Here is a 21,422-nt window from a genome sequence, read left to right on the forward strand (position 1 = left end):
AATGCGGAATTATAAAACTTTTAGAAGACAACAAAGGAGAAAATCTAAATAACCTCGGGTTTGATGATGAGTTTTTAGATACAACACTAAAAGCATGATCCATGGGGGAAAAGTCGATAAGCAGGCCTTTATTAAATTAAAAACTTCTGCTCTGCGAGAAAGACATTGTGAAGAGAATGAAAACATAAGCCATAAACTGGGAAGACATATTTGCAAAATATGTATCTGATAAAGGACTTGTATCTAAAACACATAAAGAACCCTTAAAACTCAACAATAAGAAAACAAACAACCTGCTTTAAAAATGGGCAAAAGATCTGAAGAGACACCTCACCAAAGAAGAGACGGGGACGGCAAACAAGGATGTGAAAAGATGCTCTACACCATCTCATTAGAGAATCACAAACTAAAACAACAGTGAGATTTCACTACACATCTATTAGAATGGCCCAAAGCCAAACAACCAACAAGATCAAAAGCTAGCCAGCATATGGGACGTCAGGCACTCTCATTCATTACTAGTGGGAATGGAAAAATGGGACGGCCACTTGGGAAGACAGCTTGGCAGTTTCTTAAAAGTTAAGCATACTCTTACCACATGATTCAGCCATCGTGCTCCTTGGTATTTGCCCGAGTGAGTTGAAAACCTATGTCCACACAAAAACCTTCACACAAATATTGATAGCAATTTCATTCATAATTGCCCCAAACCAGAACCGTTAGTGGTTGAATGGGTAAACAAACCGTGGTACAGCCATACAACAGAATATTACTCAACCATAAAAAGAATGAACTATCAAACCACAGAGAGACATGGAAAAAAACATATGCATGTTGTGAAGTGAAAGCAGCCAATCTGAAAAAGCTACATACTGTATGCTTCTGTGTGACATTCTGGGAAAGACCAAACTATGGAGACAGTAAAAAGATCAGTGTTTGCCAGGGGTTTAGAGGTGCAGTGGTGGGTAGAGAGGTGGAGCACAGAGGATTTTTAAGGTAGTGAAACTATTCTGCATGGTCTTATATTTGTGGCCCCATGTCATTATGCCATTTGTCAAAACCATAGAACTGTACAAAACAGAGTGAATCTTAATGTAAATTGTGGACAAAATAAAAGTATATCGATATTGGTTCACCAATTGTAACAAACGTACCACACTAAAGATGTTAATAATAAGGAAACTGGGGGGGTGGGGGGCAATTAGGGGGCATATAGGAACTCTCTGTACTAATTGCTCAATTATTCTGTAAACCTAAAACTTTTTTTAAAAAAATAGTCCTTTTAAAAAAATAAGAATTGATCTAGGCAATAATCGTCAATAGCTGCTAACACACAGAATGAGAAACCACCACACGTTATGTACCCCCTGATGGAAGAACACAATACCACCATAGCGTAACCTTAGTGAAAAAAACGAACCAAAAACAAAAGAAAACTTGAATCTCATCAAGCTCTTACTTCTAACTTCCAAATGGCATAAAACACCACTGTATCATAGGAAATTCGGAGAACAAAGAAATATGTCCAACAACGACACAGGGGTGCAATCACAAATAGACTATAGGAAACCCTGCAGAACAAAACACAATTTCTTCAACAAATCACTTGTAAAGAAAAACAAGACAGATAGAAAAGAACTTGTAGATGAACAGGATTAGGGGACCAATCAAGTAATTGCCATTTAAGGATGTCGTCTAGATCCCAGCCCAACAAATAAGCTGTAGGGAAGAAAACACAAAACCTGTAATCATACACATTTATGAGACAGCTGAAAAAACTGAATATTAATTGGATATTTTATGATATTAAGGAGTTCTCATCAATATTTTCAGATGTGATAATGGCATTGTGGGTTTATGTTTCAAATCGGAGTCTTCTTTTAGAGATAAATACTGAAGTATGGATATGGGTGAAATAATTTGTTGATTAGAGGTTCGCTTCCAAGACTGCAGCGGGGAGGAAAAAGGGATAGGAGGATAGATAAAACAAGATACACAGGGAGTTGGTTTTTGCTGAAAATGGGTGCATGATGGCTGCACCACTGAATTGTAGAGGCAAAGGAAAATATTGCTGTCCATGGAATCTTTTCTCAAAGAATTCCCCACTTTTGCCATTTGGCAAAACACACCCCATGCCTCATCTCTCCCCCTGGAAGCCCCCTGCTCTGCAACTCAGAAGGTGTCTATTACATCGTGAAATAATATTTTTCACCGAATTAATCTTGACCTTAAGTACGGTGTCGAAATTGCAACATTAGCACATATATGGCTTGGCAGCCCCGGCTGGATTCTCATATTAAATTCTCTACCCGGAGCCATTCTTTGATGATCTGCACCCAGGCTGATAGTCAAGCAAATGAAACTGTGTATTAAAGCTACGTACATCTTACGTGACCCAGGGCAGCTGTATACTTGGAGGCTGGTGGGACTCTCATGAAAAGCCTGCCAATTTAGACCCATTACTTGTGATTCTGAATTCTTCAATTGCAGGTGCTCGCGCGGCTCTGGGCGATCTGCCGTGCATTTCTGCTGAAGTCAGGCAAACCATGCAAATGACCCGCCAGGAAACACCGCCTCGGATGCTAGCCGCTGCTCGGCGGCAGCTGGCTCTGCACACCCTGTCTTGGCGTTCTCATGACAAATCCAGTCCTTCGGGATGGGGCTCTGGGAAGTTAACTGGGTGGGGAAGAAAAACGCTGTGCCTTCAGAAAAGAGCGGCAGGATGGAGCCCTCCACGCCTGCCTGGTGGCGGGCGCTTGCCCCGCTGCGGCAGCCTGTTACAAGCGATGTGGCTCTGGGGGCCGCCGACGGTTTGGACCGAGGTGTGAGCGCTCCTAAGGGCAGAGCGTGGCCGCCAGCAGCGGGCGTCAGAGGCCTGGGTGGCGCCCCGGCGTGGCCTCCGTCAGCGCTGGCAGGGCCCCCTCCCCGGGCTGCACGCCAGGGCGGGCAGGCTCCACGCGCGCTCTGCACCGCGCGCAGGAAACCACCGGATCGTTTTCCGCGCTAGGTTCCTCCGCACGGCTGCTGGCTTCATGCCCGCACTCTGGCACGGTGGTGCTGGTGTCTCGGGGTGGGAAGGTTCCCGGCAGCCCCTGGCTGCCTTGGCTCCTTGGGGAATGAGGATGGAAAGCTCCAGCAGCCACGACCAGGTCCGGGTGCCCAGTAAGCCTGGCTCCTGCCCGTGGGGTGTCAGGAAGCCGTGGCCTGTGTCTTCCGCCAGCTTCCCTCCGCTGGGAAGTAGAGGAAGTGGAGAAAATGAAGCCCCGCGGGGGCTTTGCTCAGCCTCGAGCAGACCAACACCCCAGCAGGGCAAAATTGGAAAGAGGCTAGCTAGAAAACGTCCATAACCCATGAAGACAGAAGTGGGCCCTTCTACACAAAAAAAGGCCAGGAAGCAAGTGAGAGACTGAAATGAGAAGAAAAGTCAAAATTCTCACCGTGGCCAGGCCCTGCTTCATCCAACCTGTTTCCTCCTACCTCACGTCATGCCACTTTTCCCTCATACTGGTCTCATACTGGCTTGTTCAGTGGCTCAAGCCTCATGCATACACAGCCTCATGACCTCAGGGCCTTTGCACATACTGCCCCTGCTGCCTGGAGTGCTTCATGCTCTCCTTCTGTGTGCTCGGCTCTCTTCCAGTCCTGACCTCCACCCCGCCTCTGCTTGTAGCCCACCCCTTCTCTTCCATTAGGCCCTAGGGGAGAGCACCTCCTGCCCACTCCTTACACTCTCCCTCCATTTTTTTTTTTTTTTTACTCCATCAGAGCCCCCGATACAGCTTAACAGTTGTCTCACTTATTGTTTTACTTACTCATTTTTGTTTCTATCTGTCACAACTAGACTAATTCCCTTCGGGACAAGTACCATGTCTAACTTATTTTCCACAGTATACCCAGACCTAGTACAGTGCCTGGACAGAGTAGGTACTCACTAAATGTTTACTGAATAAATGGGTGACGAATTCACTGGTCACTGCATTCACTTTTCCTTCTTGTTCTCAGTTCCCTCTATAGATTGGCTAAGGGCTGTTCTCAGGGTTCGGTTGTTTCCAGAAGGAACAGCTGAAGTGTGTTTTCCAAGCCCTTTCATTTCCCCTCCCCTCCTTTTTGTGCGTGGTCTTCTGGTCATTTTGATGCTCACGAACAACACGTACCCTAGAGTGGGCAGAAGGGGTGGTGGGGAAGGTCCTCGAAACTGTCGGTTGACCTGTGAGCTGGGCCTGGGTACTCAGAACTCCTCACCCCATTCCCCATCCTTGGAATGTGGGTTCTGCCTGCCTTCCCCACTCCCAGAGGCTGCCCTGGGGACAGCCTTGAGATAGCAGTGTGGTGATGAGGGCCCCTGTACAGTACATGTATCTGAACCAGTGAAGGCCTCTAGATAAACTTCTAAGGTTTTCGGGTACAGGGATCCACTTGTCCTTCTGCTGCCCAAGAAAGGCTCAGATGTAAGCTCCTTTTGCTTACTAAAACTGTCCCTATGGGACCTGCAGTCAGTCTCTCCCTGCCTTCCGTGTTCGGAGGCCAATTTTGGATTTCACCTGGGAAGCGGCCCCCCACCCCCCAGCAGGTTACAAACCAACAAGGAGTCATTTGCTTTTTTCAACTGATCCCACCCAAGACTTGGTCAACCAAAGTTCTAATTATGGACTAAACTATCATTTGGGGATTATTTATTATTTCAATTATCCATGAGATTTCTGTCCACACAGAGCAGGCATTTGTATGGGTCAGAATAGGCTAACTGCTGTATGAATAGCCCCCAAATCTCAGAAGCTTAAATTGATGCAGAGCCCAATATGAATGTTCTGGGTCCCCCAGTCCTCCTCCAAGGAGTGACTCAAGGATCCTTCTGCCGTGTGACACTTCATCTTCAACACCTAGTGGGCAGGAGAGCAGGGGAGACACCTGGACACCCCCCCCCCAAGTAGTGACACACACAGCTTATACTCAGTCATTCACCAGTCGGTCACCCGGGCCCACAGGGACACAGGGTCCAGCATGGGGGACGGGAGATGGAACCCTGGTGGGCAGCCTCTCCCAGCAACAGCTCTCACAAGGGGAGCATGAGGGTCCCTGCTACAGCAGTAGGCCCCCGGCCATAGGAAAGAATACCCCAATGCCTTCACATCACCGCCTCTCATGCCCTCTTGGAAGAACCAAGTGCATGACGAGCTACAGAGGACCGCCCACAGAGCTGTGCAGGGTGATGGCCCTGTTTAAGAGCCCCAGTAGGGTGTTTCAGTTAACTTCTGCTTCCCTTGTCCTCTGCCTCACTCTTCCCAGGCCCTTCTCTGTAAGGCCCCGGCAGGCAACACTGCCGCGATGTGGCCCTGCTTCCCTCACTCAGTGTCCTATCCTATCCTATCCAATCCTTCCTATTCGGATAGATCCTAATGTCCAGGCCCGTCAGCCCTAAGAGAGCTCCCTTTGATAAATGATCCTTCTCTCTCTCTCTCTCCTTTCTCAACTTGGCTTCTAATTGGACGCCAGGAAGAGAGCAGTCCTCCTAGATCTACTCTCAGTCATAAAGGACGGACAGCACCCCCCACCCCCAGCAGGTGGTAGACAGATGTGCACAGACAGAACGGCAGGCAGCCCTCCAAGCCCGAGGGAACCACTTCAGGCTGCTGGCAGGGACGGTCATCCACTTTAGTGAGGAGGTTCCTCAAATAGCAACAGGTAGTTGTCCTCTGTTTTAAAACAGAAGTTGTATTACTATTCTGGTATGGGAGGCCAGCAGATCAGGAGACCCCCGCCTTGGAAAGACAGTCTGTGACTCTCGGTTCCCAAGAGGAGGCCCCCCCTTACCCCGCCGGGGAAGCAGTGTGGGTTTTCCACAGGGAGCGATGGGCAAGACAGGGTAAGCAGGCTTAGCATTGGCTCCTTTGAATCATTTCGGTGGGCTTTGGGGCACAAGCCCTCCCTAGTTGTGCAGTACTGAGCCCTGGGGTGATGCATTAGGATGGGGGGGAGCAGGGGCCCAGGGTGTGAGAGCCTGACAGATAAAGAAGGTGGTTGGGGTGGGTGTGGGCTCTGGATCCAGTTGGCTTGTATTTGAAAAGCAGGCTCACGGGCAAGCTGTTGACTATTTCTAGAAATTGGCTCACTCTCCAGGGCCAGCGAGGCCCCGTGGATCAAAGCATCAGAAAATAAAAGTTGTGATTAATACACTTGCTCCAACTCACACGCTAGCTGATGCAGTTCAGTGGCTGACAGGCCCGTCTGGTGGCAAAGGAGCCCTTGGAGATCATGACTTCGCCCGGACTCCTCCCTCTCCCTCATCCCCACATCCCGTCTACCAAGCAGTCCAGCTGGCTCCAGCTCCAGAACAGCCCGGCCCTACTCCCAGAGCCAGGCCCAGCGGTGCCTCGCCTGACAGATGATTGCAAAAGTCCTCTCACTGGGTGTCCTCCTCGGCCCCTCCGTGATCCGGGGTCCACGGGCCAGCCACAGAGGGCATTTTGCTATTGTTTTGTTTTGTCTGTTTGTGGCGTTCTTTTTCCTCTTTGTTTCTTTTGCAGTTTAAAAAGTCCTTTTGTAAATTTTTTAATAGCCATTTCCAAGCACACACAAAACAAAGGAGCACATAATATCCCCCGGCCCCAGCTGTCGTCACCTGGCCGGTCTTGTTGTAACCATACTCCGACCCACTGCTGCCCTCTCCCCACACTATTTTGCAGCAAATCCTTGACAACAGAGGGTCTTGCAAAACAAATCAGATCAAGTCACTTCCTAGTTTCAAAACCTCCCGCAGCTTCCCAAGCCCTGTGCAGGGACAGCCTGCACTCACCGTGGCACCCAGAAGCCCACTAACCACTCTGGTGGCTCTCCTCACGCTGCTCCAGCCACCGTGGCCCTCCGGCCTCGGACTCACCAAGCAGGGCCTTCACACTTGCCATCCTGCCCCCTAGACAGCCTACCGCCCCCCATCGAGGACGAGGCCCGCTCTATCCCTCGGCATTCACATCTCAACTCAGACGCCCCACCCCCTCCGAAAGGACTTCCCAGGGGGCCCATCCCTGGTTGCCTCCCGCCTCTAACCACTCACCGCCGAAACACGCTGCAATCAGTCCACTCATGTCAAAAATGTGCTTGTCCTAAAATCAAAGCTTCAGGAAAGCAGAAACCTCGTCTGTTTTGTTCAATATTTTTTCCCCATCCAGTGCTTGGCATATAATAAGCCCTGACTAATTTGTCGAGCTTTAAAAGCAAACAAAAAAAGAAGAAGAAAAATGAAAAGTATTAACTTCGGGGCAGTTTTTAAAAATAAACTTTCCTGGTGCACTTATCATTAAATTAACCGGTTTAACGAAACCTCGTTTGTTAGGAGAAATACATGCGTAAGTGTATTTGCAGGGTGGTGGCGGGGGCGGGGACAAAACCTCTCACAACTCAAAGACACTGGCCTCTGTGAAAGATCCTAAGTGAGCTGAGTTCTGATTCTGCAAACAGAGAAAGAAAAGTCTGAGATGAAATGACTATTTTTAGTCTTTAGAAGCAGCTCCTGCCCCAGCTAACGTGAGCATGGGGGTTGGGGGGGCCTCCCTGAGATGAGAAGCCCATACTCTCCCGCTCTTAATGCCATGACATGCGGGGGGGGGGGGGAGCCTCTAAGGAGGCAGGATTAATGAATTCTGAAATGAGAAGTAAAAGGTAGACATTTAGTTCGGTTAAAAAAAGCCTCCATTGAAGGCCTTTGAGTATTTGGGGTTCTGTCAAATCACACTGCGCTTCTCGATATTCCACAGCATGTTTTAAAACAAATACATAAAATGTAATTTAAAAACATAATGTTTTTCCATCGGCGAAAATCCATTCAAAAAAAAAAAAATCCTCCTTTCTCCGCAGTCCTGAGCCCGCACACACGGCTGGTTCCACGGCCCCTACCCTCAGCCGCTGCCTGCCATCTAACCCGCCTTCACAAGCGGCTTCAGCACCCAGACTCTCGCTCTCATCGCCTGTAGGAACATTTTTGTGGAACTGGTGGTCAGTGTTCCCGATTGTGAGTGCGAACGGCTTCACACAAAAACCATGAAGGAGAAAAGTTTCATATTGACGAATTTTTTGTATGAATGCGATGCTTCCAAACACACTGGAAGGGAAGGGAATCCTTTGACAAAGCAAGCGACACCCCCCCCGAACTGTTGGGTAGTGAGGGCACACACCAGGCTGCAGGAAGGCGAGGGGTGGGGTGGGCGCGGACCTACCCAGCCCTGGGGCCTCCCCTTCCTCCTCCCGGTCCCTCCAGCTCTCCAGACAGCCTGGCAGGCGGACAGCGCACCCTCAGCCTTCTCCCACACGAGGAACACAACAGCATTATTAATTCAGGCGCTGGTAGGAATGTGCAGGGGCTGGGGCAGGCTTCTAGCTTCGGAGCTCTTTGAAGATAGAGCATTGAGGCAACCAGGAGAGCTGAGAGGCTCTGCGCCCAGCAAGGAATCCGTGGAAAAAACCTCGCCTGGTTTCCTTAACTCTATGGCTGGACTCAGGCCTCCTACCTCAAGGCCTAATGTGGCTGGGCTGGGCTGGGCTGGCCAAGGGGGGTGGGGGGGCCCAGGGGGGGGCCACAAATTACTTTAAAGAAGGCGCTTTGAGTTCTGTGGATGGCATAAGTCTGAAGACTTCCCATATATATGCCACATCATCTTGAGCACTTTTCTGGGGGCTCGCGAAAACCCTGTCCATGACTGGCTCCCTTAAACCTCACACATCTCTATGAGGTAGGATTAATATCATTTTCTACTCTGTTGAGGAAACTGAGTCACAAAGAAGTAGGAAACCTACTGAGCTCACACCACGTGTCAGAGGAGAAGCTGGGAACATACTCAAAGCCATTTGACGCCAGTGTCTAAGTTCTTGACCACCAGCAAACCCGGAACCAGCACAGACAGGGATAAAAAACAAAACAAAACAAAACAAAAACCCACGGGTCCACACTAACCTGGGCTCGAACCCCACCTCTGCTGCTTTTTGGCTGTGTGATTTTAGCAGGTTGCTAAACTTCTCTGTGCTCAGTGGCTTTAAGTTTAAGTGGAGAATAATGATAAGACCTAGCACACAGGATTGTGTGTGCATTTAATCCATTCCTACGTGCGAGTGCTTCACGGTGCCTGGTGTATAGTAAGAGCCGTGCATCTGTTCTGAGTCCCACGATGCCACTTCCTACTCCTGCACAATCTTGTGTTGCTGGCTCCTTTCTCTACCTGTTAATGGTGGACAAATCCAAGTGAATTATTTCGGGACGGGGGACTTTCTGGAGGAGATCCTAGAAGATGCCACTTCCTAGCTGCCTCCTCTATCTCCCTATCTGGTCATTGTTCAGTGACACCCATTTTTAAAGCCGACCCCTTCCAAGGTGCCTACAGCCCCTCCTCCTCCAGGGTTGGTGGGCACCGTGATCTTCCAAGATAATGTGGGGCCCTCCCCCACCCCTGCCAGATGGGCGACTGGGCCCCGGCACGCCAAGACTGAGCCAGTTCTGCTCTCTGAGCCCTCATTGTGCCAGAGCCATATGGGGCCAAGCTGGGCAGCCTGCCTTCAGGGCCTTGCCGAGCACTTAAGGGAATTGGCTTCCGATTTTTTCTCACAGAATCCATGAGCTCATGGGAGGCTGAGCTGAGGGTCAGATCTGAGGCAGAAATCAGAATTAAGTCCTCTCCAAATGCTTGAAGCTCTGTCATCATCCCTCCCTGTCCCCTCCCCCTCCCCCAGCCCTCCAGCCTCCACATCCTCCCTACCTCCCTCAAGTCAGGGGTTCTCAACTGGATTTAAAAGGCCCCTGGATGCCTGGGAGGTCTGCAGTCTGAAACTGAGCATGTATACTTGCGGGCATTTCCTGGGAAGACTTCCACGGTTATTGTCAGGTTCTCTAAAGGGTTTATGATTCCCCCAAATGTCAGGGACCCTAGTTTCCGTAGGACAAATCCATCTACTGGGTTGGGCTCTCCGGGAAAGGCTCTAAGCTGGAGTTGGGCATGCAGGGGGTAGCTGAGAAACTCCTGTGGGAGAGACAGGGGGAAAGAAGGATGGTAGGGGGCAGGCAGTCAGACAGGAGAGAAACCCAACCCGGAGCTGCTCACTGGGATTCTGGAGCACGGACCACCAGTAGAGGAGTCCCATGCTGGGCAGAAGCGCTGGGCCCCTGGAACAGAGTGTCGTTCTCCTATTGGCCTGGGCAGCACTAAGAAGCGTAAGGCTGGGTTTGAAAGCCGAGGCATAATCTGAAGGAGCCAACAGCTGGATCCTGTCTGCAGGCCATACTCTTTGTACCTGGGGTTTGAGCTATTTCTGGAAGGGGGTCTGGGTGGGGCATCTCTGTGCCTGTTGGTTGCCCTGGGTAGCTGCTCCACACAGCCCCCCCACCGGTCCACCTCACAGTCCATCAGACTTGCCCAGACAGATCCAAATCCTGCAAGTGGCCCAGCCTAAACCAGGCCAGGGGCCCGTCACCCTTGACCTATACATAGGAGTCTCAGAGACCTGGGCCCCTGAACTTGACCTGAGGAAGAGAGCTAGGGGGATGCTGGGCAGGAGAAGCAAGTCGTAGACAAGGGAAATCTTTATCTTATGAATGGATTACATACACCATGGTTGTTCTAAAAAATTGGAATATATTTTCTCATGGAAATCCTACTAGAAATGGTTCCCGGGCTTATTTGCAAACACCTATTAAATTTACAGCGATGTTGAAGGGTCATCCTGAGGTCGGAGGCCGGAAGATATCCATACCGAGCTCGTGGGAGTAGTGCAGGGAACCCTGCAGCAGCGGAGGACAAGGAAAATCTGTCAGCATCAGCAGGCAGAAGCAGTCGGAGGGAATCCAGGCTGCCAAGGGCATCCCAGGACTTCCGCAGCGAAGGGAGAGCGGCTTAGCTATAGAGAGACATTAGCCCACAGGGATGCGGGGACCCCAGGGGTCTGCGGCAGGGGGACCCTGCGGCAAAGGCACGCTGCCCTGTACAAGGAGGTTATGCCGCCCCTTTCTTAACCGGGTTTCCTGCCTGCCATCAGCCCAGGCCCCTCTGCGATCACCCTCCGGGAAAGGCTCAGCCAGGCGGGAGGGAGTGAACGAGACATCCCGCAAGCTCTCCGTTAACCTCCAATGCCGGGCGTCTCATCCCAGGGCGCCGCAGCGCCAGAGCGCGCCGGTGGGGGGCGTTTTGCAAGCGGCCACCAGAGGGCGCATCCGCCCTTCCCTGCTCCACGAGCGCGGAGAGGGCGCGGGTGATGAAACCGGTCTTTTCGTTGCCCTTTAATGAGCCGTCTGCTCCCGAAGTGCCCTCCTCCCAGGGCAAGCTCCAGGCTTCTATTAAGGGCAACAGCTTCTTTATCCTGTAACGTGAAGAAGCTTCCGCACAGCATCACTTAAACACGTTTAATGTGCCTAGAGTGGGAAAACATCTGAAGGGTAGATGTAGAGTTGTTACCCTTAAAAAAAACCAGACCACCCATTCCCGCCTCCGTGGTGTGTGTAGATTGGTCCTGGGATAGGTTTCAAGTTCGCCTGTATGCCGCGGAGTGCTGTCCCCTCCCCAGACAGGCTGAAGGTTGGAGGCTTGCCTGGGTACGGCGCCCAGGTACTCCAGACACCACAGGTAATCTGACTTCATACTGATTTTCCTTATTAGCCTCACATGGACACTCATATTTGTCCAGACGTTGGTTACAACGTGGGGGTTGAAAAATAGGGCCACTGGTGATATTTTCTATACTGTCTACTTAATGCGTAGGGCAGATTCTGGAAGGTACCATTGTCTGGACCAAAGTAGGTCCACGTTGAATAAATATGTCCCCCGGAGTGGGGTTTTCAGGAGCAGATGACACACCAAGAAAAAGTGAACTGAAATCTTAAGCAAGATCCACAGCTGTGAATTCTGAGCTGCTGGAGGGGATGGTCAGACCCGGGGTTCTATGGAGGTTGTGGTTTGTACATTACCCAGAGGGTTATGATCCAAAGGCCCCCGGGGGGAAATGCCCATCTTTCCTTGGTTCCAGAAATCGTGATTGCCTAAGAAGTCGATCTGCTCTCCTTTCAACATTCATCTGTTTCCCTTTTTTGTTTACTCCTGATCCCAGCTTTTGGCCTTTGGAAAGGAGGTGTACCAACCTGCACTGTAAACTTTGTATTTTTCCTCACCCCACTCCTGGCTCTGGGTTATGTCTCCACTCTGCTTTTTCTCTTCCTCTGGTTTTTAGTGTATATTAAAGCTCATATTTGGTTTCTCCTTTGTAAACTGCCTAAATCCTTTGTGAAACAGAGCAAAATGAAAATAAAGTAAGAGACATTAGATACATTCTTTCTATGGAACAGCATTAAGCCAAAGGGTTCATGAATATTTGGTACCTGTAATCCTATGCAGGAGAGGAGAATTTTCAAGTTCTGTGCCAAACTGTCTGAGTGGCGACATTTGCCAATACTATCTACTTCCTACTTAATTTTGCTTAATCTTTGATTTGGACACCTCCAAATCGTGTCCTCTAGACTTTTCTCTTTTTTATGTAATACACAAAGCTTTATTTTTCTGATTTTCTAATTTCAGAAAGTATATTCTAACTTCTCACGTCAGCCACAGATTTTTTTTTTTTAATTTTAAATCGGTTTGCCAATTTAAACGTTTTTTTCTCTCAGAAGACCTAAGTACTGCAAACCAGCAATATCATTTCACCAATCTGGTCGGTGCCTTTGAAACCTATTAAAGAAACAGAGAGGAAGTCATGGCAGATTGACTCAGAAACCCAGATATCCCCATCGCAATATGCTTTTTTGTTACTGTTGCTATGACAAGTAGTGATACACTTTTTGAAGGCCTCAATTCCTGAATTTCAAAGATTTGACCCCAAATCTGAACACTGTGCATGCTCAACACTATTTGTTAAATGAATAAATGAGTTAACACAACCCAACCAAGATGCTGGGGAAAAATGAATGAATTCCCTCAGTCGGGCCTCGGTAGTTCCATTACTCGGGTTCTCCAGTGGGATTGACTGACTTTCAAAGATGTAAGGATTTGCTGAACTGTTGTTGCTGTGGTTTTCTCCAGGAGGAAGGGACCGGGCCGGAAAAGGCTGGTCTCTGGAAAAGGCAGCTTTGAAGGAGAAAGACTTGGTGGACAAGGAAAGCTTTGGGGAAATGCCTGGAATGTCTTTTTTTTTTAATAAAATGAGCCCCTTGCCTTCTCTGTCCCACAACCTCGCCTCCCTCAAGTATTAGCAACTTGCCACATGAATGCCAGCAGTGAAACCCCAGCCCCCTGATCCCACAGCCCCTTCTTTCCCAGGCTTACTTCGAATGTTTGTCCTGAGAGGGTTTTTTTAATTTTTCTTATTTTTTTTTTCTTCTGGGAGGCTTTTCATTTCTGAGGACTTTAGGTCATTGGCCAGGCCCAAAACTTTCAAAGAACAAAGAGGGTAATTAGTCTGTGGGTTTGGGCTGTGTAAACAACTGATTTCTCTAATTCAGGTCAAAAGCTGGCCTTACCAAGGACACACATTTTTATGAAAAAAAAAAATGCATTTATATTAGAAAACTTCACCAGTTGGTATTTTTTCAGCTCCACGGATGTGTCTCATTCTCTCTGGTTCCTGTTTCTTTTGCTTTTACTTTGACTCCTTTTTGAGGAGTCCTCTGCTTTACAAGAAGCAGACAGTGCTTGGTGAGGGGCCCTCTCGGCAAGCTGGAAACATTTACTTTCCTAACCAGCTTCCCTTCCTGCCAAGGAATCCACGAGCCTGGGGAAATGCTTTTCCTTCTATGTTTACAAAGCACTAAATTTTCAAAGTCATTAATTCCCTTCATAAAGAAAGGGCTTAATGGAGTTTTCTATTAGTCATTGAGATAGCGGTTATAACCCTGAAAGATCCAGAAAGCTAGGAGCCTAAATTGAAGGGGGTGTGGGGTTGGGGGGTGGGGCACAACAAAATCAGTTCTCTTTTTTTGCCATCAGATTTCTCCGGCAGTAAAGGGAAATATTTTGAATATCTTAATCGCTACCTCACACATTTACTTATTTTGTTCTCCTTTTCAGAACTGGGAAGTGTTGCGTAGACACAGACCCATTCTTTCTCCATGCGTGTGTTTCTCAAAGGAAAGCTTCTTTGTCCTGAGGGGTCAGGGTAACTATGTCCGGTGTGGAGCACCTAGTGTGGGGGAAGGGAGGAGGGGGAGGCCCAGGATCTCAGCCCCCAGGGGCAGGTACCAGGACCGAGGTGCTGGCTGGTGTGCCCAGAGGACCAGGCTGAAAGGCTCAGTGCTCAAATTACTCCTTGAAATCCAGGCTTCCGGGGAGAGTATTAACCCTTTCAGCACCTTAACCCTGCAGGGACCCCCTCCTGTTCTGAGCCTTTGCTTGTCCACCTCTGGGCAAGCCCAGGCCACCCACTCTGGACTCTGGGGGAAGGAGAGGGGACACTCTTCCTGGTCAGGGCACTGGTCCCCACACATCCCTGTCCCCAGGGCCTTAATGGGGCCCTCCACAACTCTATGATGAGTCCAGTAAAGATTCCTATTTTTTTTTTAAGATTTTATTTATTTGAGAGAGAGCACGAACAGGAGGGAGAGGGAGAAGTAGACTCCCCGCTGAGCAGGGAGCCTGATGCGGGGCTCGATCTCAGGACCCTGAGATCATAACCTGAGCCGAAGGCAGATGCCCAACCGACTGAGCCACCCAGGCGCCCCAACACTCCTATTGACTTCAGCATAGATTCATTTTCTAGAGACTCCAATGGCTATAAAAAGTGTCCCTGTGGCCAGAGGAGAATGCAATGGAAGATGTGTTGGCAGGGAAGGCAACAGTTTTCAAAATATGGCCCACAGACTCCCACATCAAAATCACCAGCAAAGTTTGTTAGAAATGCAATCACTCCCCACCACCAACACTGCCCCCTACAAACTCAGAACTTCTCAGGAAGGCCTGCGGGGGGGAGGTGGTGGTGGGAACGGCAGGGAAGACAAGGTCTCCTGCACCTGCCTCTGAGCCCCTGAGGCACCAGCCCTCCTGGCCTCCCATGATGGTCCCAGAAGACTTTCCCTCCAGGTTGCAGGACTGCTGGGCTCCCACGGGAGGCGACACTGCCTGGAGGCTACAGGGGACCCCCAAGACATGCTCTCCCCATGGAGCGGTCTGCACACTGGGCCTGCCAGCCTTCCAGATTCGAAACCTTCTTGCGTGCGTCAGTGTTTTCACCTCAGTGCTCCTGGGTAGAATCCAAGAGAGCATTAGAGTCTCTGGCTTGAGAGCGCAGATTTCAGTTACCCTGGAGATTGCTTTTGTTCCCCTGGCTGCCTGTTTGGTGTGTGGATCTGGCCCTATCCTAGTCACATTCCTAGAGAGACCCCGCAGGAGCCATATTCGGTGGAAGAAATTTACAGACAGGCACGGGGATCAGGGCTGCCTTTGGCAAAAGGAATTCCCAATCTCTGACGATTGAATGAAGCCGGGGCATGTTGGGGGTCCCGCCTTCCCGGGGAGCCTTTCAAAGATGCTGGGAAAGATCTTCCGGTTCTAGTGTCACCTCTGTGCCATGACTTTAGAGGCAAGGAGCCAGGAACCAGGCCCTGGCTGTGCCTTCCATAGCTGTGTGACCTTGGGTACATTCCTGTCTGTCTCTCAGCCACAGGTGGTCTTACCTGCAAAATAGAAAAAATAATAGTCATAACGTTCCTGCAGCGTCAGTGAGATGAAAGCTCATAACAGGGGCCCAGCCGGCGCTTGAACAGATCTACCTGCCTCTAGCATTCTTACTCTGCATCCGCACCAGGAACTTAGGCGTGTACCTGGACACTCAGAGAAATGGGCCCAGGGAACGATTCTAGCCACCTCAGAGTGACAAGTGATCCGTCATGCCTGAGATTCCTGAGTTTGAGTAGAGATAATTATCGTCAGTTTTTGAACGCAACGTGTTTGCCCAGTCTGGTGATGAGAGACCTCCCATCAGGACAGATGCTCCACCAAGCTAGGGATGGATGATGCCTAAGCTGTCTTGCTTCGAGGATTTTCTTCTGAGCCCCACCGTGCCGGGGTGGCTCCGAGCACAGTAAATATTTAAGCACATGTCTTGGACAGCTGTCATGGATCTGGATGCACCAGGAGCCACGGAGCAATACACGGACTCCTGCCAAAGTGCCCCAGCTTTGAGAGACAGGGTTAATGCCACTGTGGGGAGTCTGCCGGCTACCAGTGACTAAGAGGTAGCCGAATTCTGTGGTCTATGCATCGTCTGGGAAACAAATTCTTGAACTGGGAGAAAGAGAAAGCAACTGTAACTAAAGCTTTCCTTGGGCAGAGCTTCCCAGTGAAGGGAATTGGCACATTTCTTGTGTGCCCATTAAGCTCCAGGTGCTAGGCTAGGAACTTTACATATATTGAATGTTTTAATCCTTACAACAGCCAGAGGAGGGACTATTATCGTCACCAAGAAACAGAGGCTCAGAGGGGTTAAATTATCTCCTCGGAGTCTTACAGCTACTTGGTGTCAGAGCGAGGGGACGGAGCCGGGGGTGGCAACTGTAACTGTGGAGAAAGGGGTCAGTGGCGCTCTTCTGAACCCTGAAGCCTTGCCAGTCACATGCTCTCAGAGACTGCGGCTCCCTGAGACTGGGGACGAGGCTCCTGCGTACAGGGCATGCCTTCACGCTTCACTACTGGGTCGATGCTAACCCACTTCCTGATGCTTCATAGATGCCCACTGGGTAAATCGGTTCTGTCTTACCTCAAAATAGATACTTAAGACTCAGGGGAATGGAAAGACATCAGAGACAAAAGCAAACAGATGCAGGATTCAGGTGCCATGCCCCCTGTCAACAGAACCCCGGAAGCCACATTCTGAGAGAGAGGGAGGCCACTCCACCTTCATCTTCAACCCCCGCCCATTTGCATTCTCCCTCCGCTTCTCACACAGACCTCTGCGCCCACCAGCCACGGCAGGCCCTTCCATACTCTGTTCCCTGGATCGCTGGCAGCCGCATTGACACCCAGCAGCTCCTTCTTACCCAGGTCGGTGCCTTGGCTCCCTAGACGTCACCAGGAGACTGGCGCAGCCTGCTGCTTCTCACCTGGCTCCTACTCCTTCTGTGCTGCATCATAATTGTACGTTTATACATTTTTCCCTTCTGCAAACGGTGAGCCCTTCAGAGGATGCTGTGCCCATCTGTGGTCCCCCAGGATGTTGTCCAGGGCTTGGCACATGGAAGGCACGTGACCGACGCATGCTGACTGGCAGACTGAATGAATGGATCGTGGCCTGGGAATAGAAACTTTGAGTCTCCAATCCATATTCTAGGTCAGGAGCATCTATCTGGTCATTGTTTTCGTTGCAACCCGAGTGCAGTACTTTCTCATTCAGAGATCGTCAGTCAGTCTGACGTTCCCTCGGACGGTAAGCAAGGTTACACTGCCTTGTGGAGAGCTCCTAAGGAATAACCAGTAACTAAACAATGACAATAAACAACACTGGAAAACTGTATTTTTAAATTTCCGAGCAAGCATTTTAGTAGATACCAGGACAATTCATTTCACTCTTTAAAGAATCACCTCAACAACTCAGAAGCGTTCATTGAGTACCTTCCAAGTGCTTGATGCTATGGGGGGAAATTATTAAGATCTTGTATGGATAAAAGTGCTTTATGGCCCTCTGCACATTTCACAGAATTGCTTCTGCATTTCTCGGCGTCTTCACTCGGTGGGCAGAATAATGGTTGTGGAAGACACCCCTGCTCTAATCCCTGTCACCTGAGAATATGTGACCTCACATGATAAGAGGGACTTTGCAGATGGGATTAAGGGAAGGGTCCAGAGATGGGGAGATTATCCTGCTTATCTGGGTGGATTCAGTGTTATCACCTTGGTCCTTATAAGAGGGAAGGAGGAGGGTCAGGGTTGTCGTAGATGAAACAAGGGAAGCAAATGGTTGGAGCCATGTGGCCAGGAGCCGAGGAATGCGGGCAGCCTCCAGGAGCTGAAAAAGGTGAGGATGCTCTCCCAGAACATCTAGAAGGAATGCAGCCCCGCCGACACCTCAACTTTAGACTTTTAGGTTTGTGGTCACTTATTACCGACACATACGGAAACTAATACAAGCATCCTTACAGTGGACATAGTGATAGTCCTTACCTCGTGGGGTGTGCCACTGGGTGACAGGTGACAGTGGTCCAGAACAGCGCCAGGTACATGGCCCTTTGCTTAGTTGTCATTATCAGAGAATTATTATTTTGTTGTTATTTATTTGGGAAACCTTACTCTGTGGGGTAGGCAGGCCCACTTCATCTTCATTGAATGAACTTGTATTAAGTCCTTGCTAGACACCAGGTCCTCAGTAACACTGAGAATCCAAGAGGAATTGAATGGCCTTTCTGAGCCCAGGGGGTCCTGGCAGGTCGGGGAGGCGGACATCTCAACAAGGAAGGCCAGCTTGGGGTGACGAGACTCAGTGAGGGGTCTACTCCGGATTGGGAGTCCAGGGGAAGGATCTCAGGTGGGCAGCGGGGGTGACTGGGGAGGTCCCTCTAAGGAAGGAAGCCTTGAGCTAAGCACTGCAGACAGCAGAGACCACCAGGCCGACAAGGGGAGGTATACTGCAGGCAGAGGGGACGAGGGAGGCCTCCGTAGAAGAGGGGGCGGAGCACCTGCCCAAGATCCCTCAACCTAGACTCAAACCTAGACCCTCTGCCCTCGCCCCCTCTGCTGCTCTGGGGATACTAGCTGCCTCAAGGGGTAGATGGACACCTGGATATGGGATAGGACACAATTTAAAACAACCATAGAAGTCCCCATGTGAGAGAGTTTAAAAAATAAATGGTGGGGAAATTCCACTGGAAAGATGTAAAAGGACCAGACTTGGGAAGATTTAAAGAGAAAAGAACATGAGTTGGACCCTATAGGTGGGTAGGATGTGGACAGTCAGGGGCGGGAGTGAGGGAAGAAGAACCTTCTCAGCATGGAGGCAGGCCGCTGGGTGAGCGTGGGGAACAGCCACAGAAACCCAGAAGGTAAGGATGACAGGCGAGCCGCAGAAAGTCACGCAGGGCCTTGAGAGCTAGTCCCAGCCAGCACTTTATTCTGAGGCTATCTGGGGAGTCTGCTGAAGGGTCTTTGAGTGATGGGATGAAATCAGTGTCTTAGAACTACTCATGGTCTGTCTATGAGACCAGGACTCAACTTTATGATTCCAGCATGGTGCATGTTCTGTTGTTATTTGTTGAACCGAATTGACATTTGTAGGACGATTGGAAAGAATAGTGAAATCTGGCTTCTGATCTAAATCCTCCTTGCTCACGCCTCATTGGAGGTGGAAGTTAATGTTGCCAACCTCCACAAAGACCACAGACCTTAAATTCGCAGAAGGTTATGTCATCCCAGATTAAACTCTCTGGGTGTTGCCTTTGACCTTGCCCGGTGTATACAAAATATCTCGCCAAGTGGAGAGTGAAATGACACTCTTTAGCTCCTATTTTATGTCTAAATATTGACTGTTTATAACTGAGTGTAACCAAGTATTGACTCAGTTATAAAACAGGAGCTGAAAGTGTGTTTTCAGTGCCAGGTTCCAATGGTAAGAAGCAAAGTCTTCTCTGGCTTCTAAGCCTTAGCACAGTGTGATTGCTGCCCACGCCAACCCCGCATGTTGGGAGTCGTTGAACGGAATGGGGGCTTGGCTGCCAAAACGTGCCAGAAATTGTGCACCAGAATTAATAGTAACAACACGTGTAGAATGCTAAGAAACCGTTAGCACGTATCACAGCAAGGAACACAACTTGAACTTGGGCAAAATGAGGAGCCACTGATTCATCTAACCAAATGATGGCGGAAGCACCCTAGCCTCAGGAACTACTGGAGCAGGGACTCAAGTTCACAGAAACTTCCAGCCACTTCAGTCACATGCTTCTCTCAGCATGTTAGCTTCATTCTCATCAAAAGGTGGTGGACCCTCTCTTCTCTAGGAGGTGGGGGGACACGACCACCAGCAGCTTGCAGGCTCTTCTCCCCCTCCCAACAAGGAACACCTCTCCCCCACCATCTGCAGTTCCAATAAGGCTCAGGGAGGGACTGTCTCCAATGTCCTCCCCTCAAGGGACTGAGGCCAGGGAGGCAGAGACACAGAAAAGGATGACAACCCTCTTTTGGTCCACGTGGCTGGAATCGGGGGACAAAAGGCAGTGTCATCAAAGAAGGGCTTGGGCAGCAAGAACACTAAAGAACCATCCTGGGCCAGGAACAAACTTCAGGATCTGCTGCACAGCAGCTTGGGATGAAGTTAGGCCTGGGAAGGTTCTGTTATCTTTCCAGGTCATCCCGCCTGGCCTCTGTATCCTGCCAGCCAGGAGACCTCACTTACCCCTCTGCCTCCTGGAGTCAGCCTCGGCTGTCTCCCCACTTCCCCTCCGCGCTGGGTCCTCTGAAGTCCCCGATGCCTGTGGCTAAAAATCCAACTTTGCCATGAAGTTAACCTTGTGTCGGGCAGGCGCAACAATGAGAGAGACTATATATAAAGACCTAACATTCTTGTCAAAGACTCGCGAGAACCTACAGCTTCAAAATATAAGGTGGGAGTGAAATCAGATTAGGTTGTCTTCAATTGTTCATCAGAAGTTGGCAGATACCTCCCCCAACGACTGTGAATTTGACGTCTACGGCAAAAGCTCAGTGACCAATCAAGTCATTGATCATTGCCCTGGCAGGTGGTTAAACCCTAGCCGTGGCGATCCCGCTTGAGGAAAAGGCCTTGCCAGCGGTGAAATGTTTACCTAGGGATGGTGGGATTGTGTCTGTACTGTGTTTCACTGTTGGTAGTACCAGGCAGAGCCTGCCCTGCTGCTTGCAACTGTTTTAGATCCTCCGGCACCACGGATCCCTAACCGACCCCAGATGCCTGGCATCGGGAGCTAGCCCTGACTTGCTCGTCCCTGCCCCCCACAGCCAGCGCTGGCTTTCTGCGCGCGAGTCATCAGCTGTGTGCCACCGAGCTCAGCCTCGAAGGCCACCCTCTCACCGTGAGTCAGCCAAGCCCACAGCCAGCAGGCCGACCTCCCTGGGGGCTCAGAAACAATAGAACCTGCCTGTAGCTAAAATATGTATTTTTTTTTTCCTTCTGTGAAGCTATTTAAAACAGAAGCCTTAATTTTCTGGTTATCTGGCCAATAGAAATCCCGTCAGTCCTCGATTATCAGATAGCTGGCTGTTATTGCCTGGACTAGTTATAACTTAAAGCAATGGAGGGCATCTGACTCTTGATCTCAGGGTCATGAGTTCAGGCCCCACGTTGGGCATGGAGCCTACTGAAAGAAAGAAGGAAGGAAGGAAGAAAGGAAAGAAAGAGAAAGAAGAAAGAAAGAAAGAGAGAGAGAGAAAGAAAAAGAAAGAAAGAGAAAGAAAGAAAGAAAGAAAGAAAGAAAGAAAGAAAGAAAGAAAGAAAGAAAGAAAGAAAGA

This window comes from Mirounga leonina, unplaced genomic scaffold (assembly GCF_011800145.1).
Source record: "Mirounga leonina isolate KUSES-001 unplaced genomic scaffold, KU_Mleo_1.0 Mir_127, whole genome shotgun sequence".
Taxonomy (NCBI): Eukaryota; Metazoa; Chordata; class Mammalia; order Carnivora; family Phocidae; genus Mirounga; species Mirounga leonina.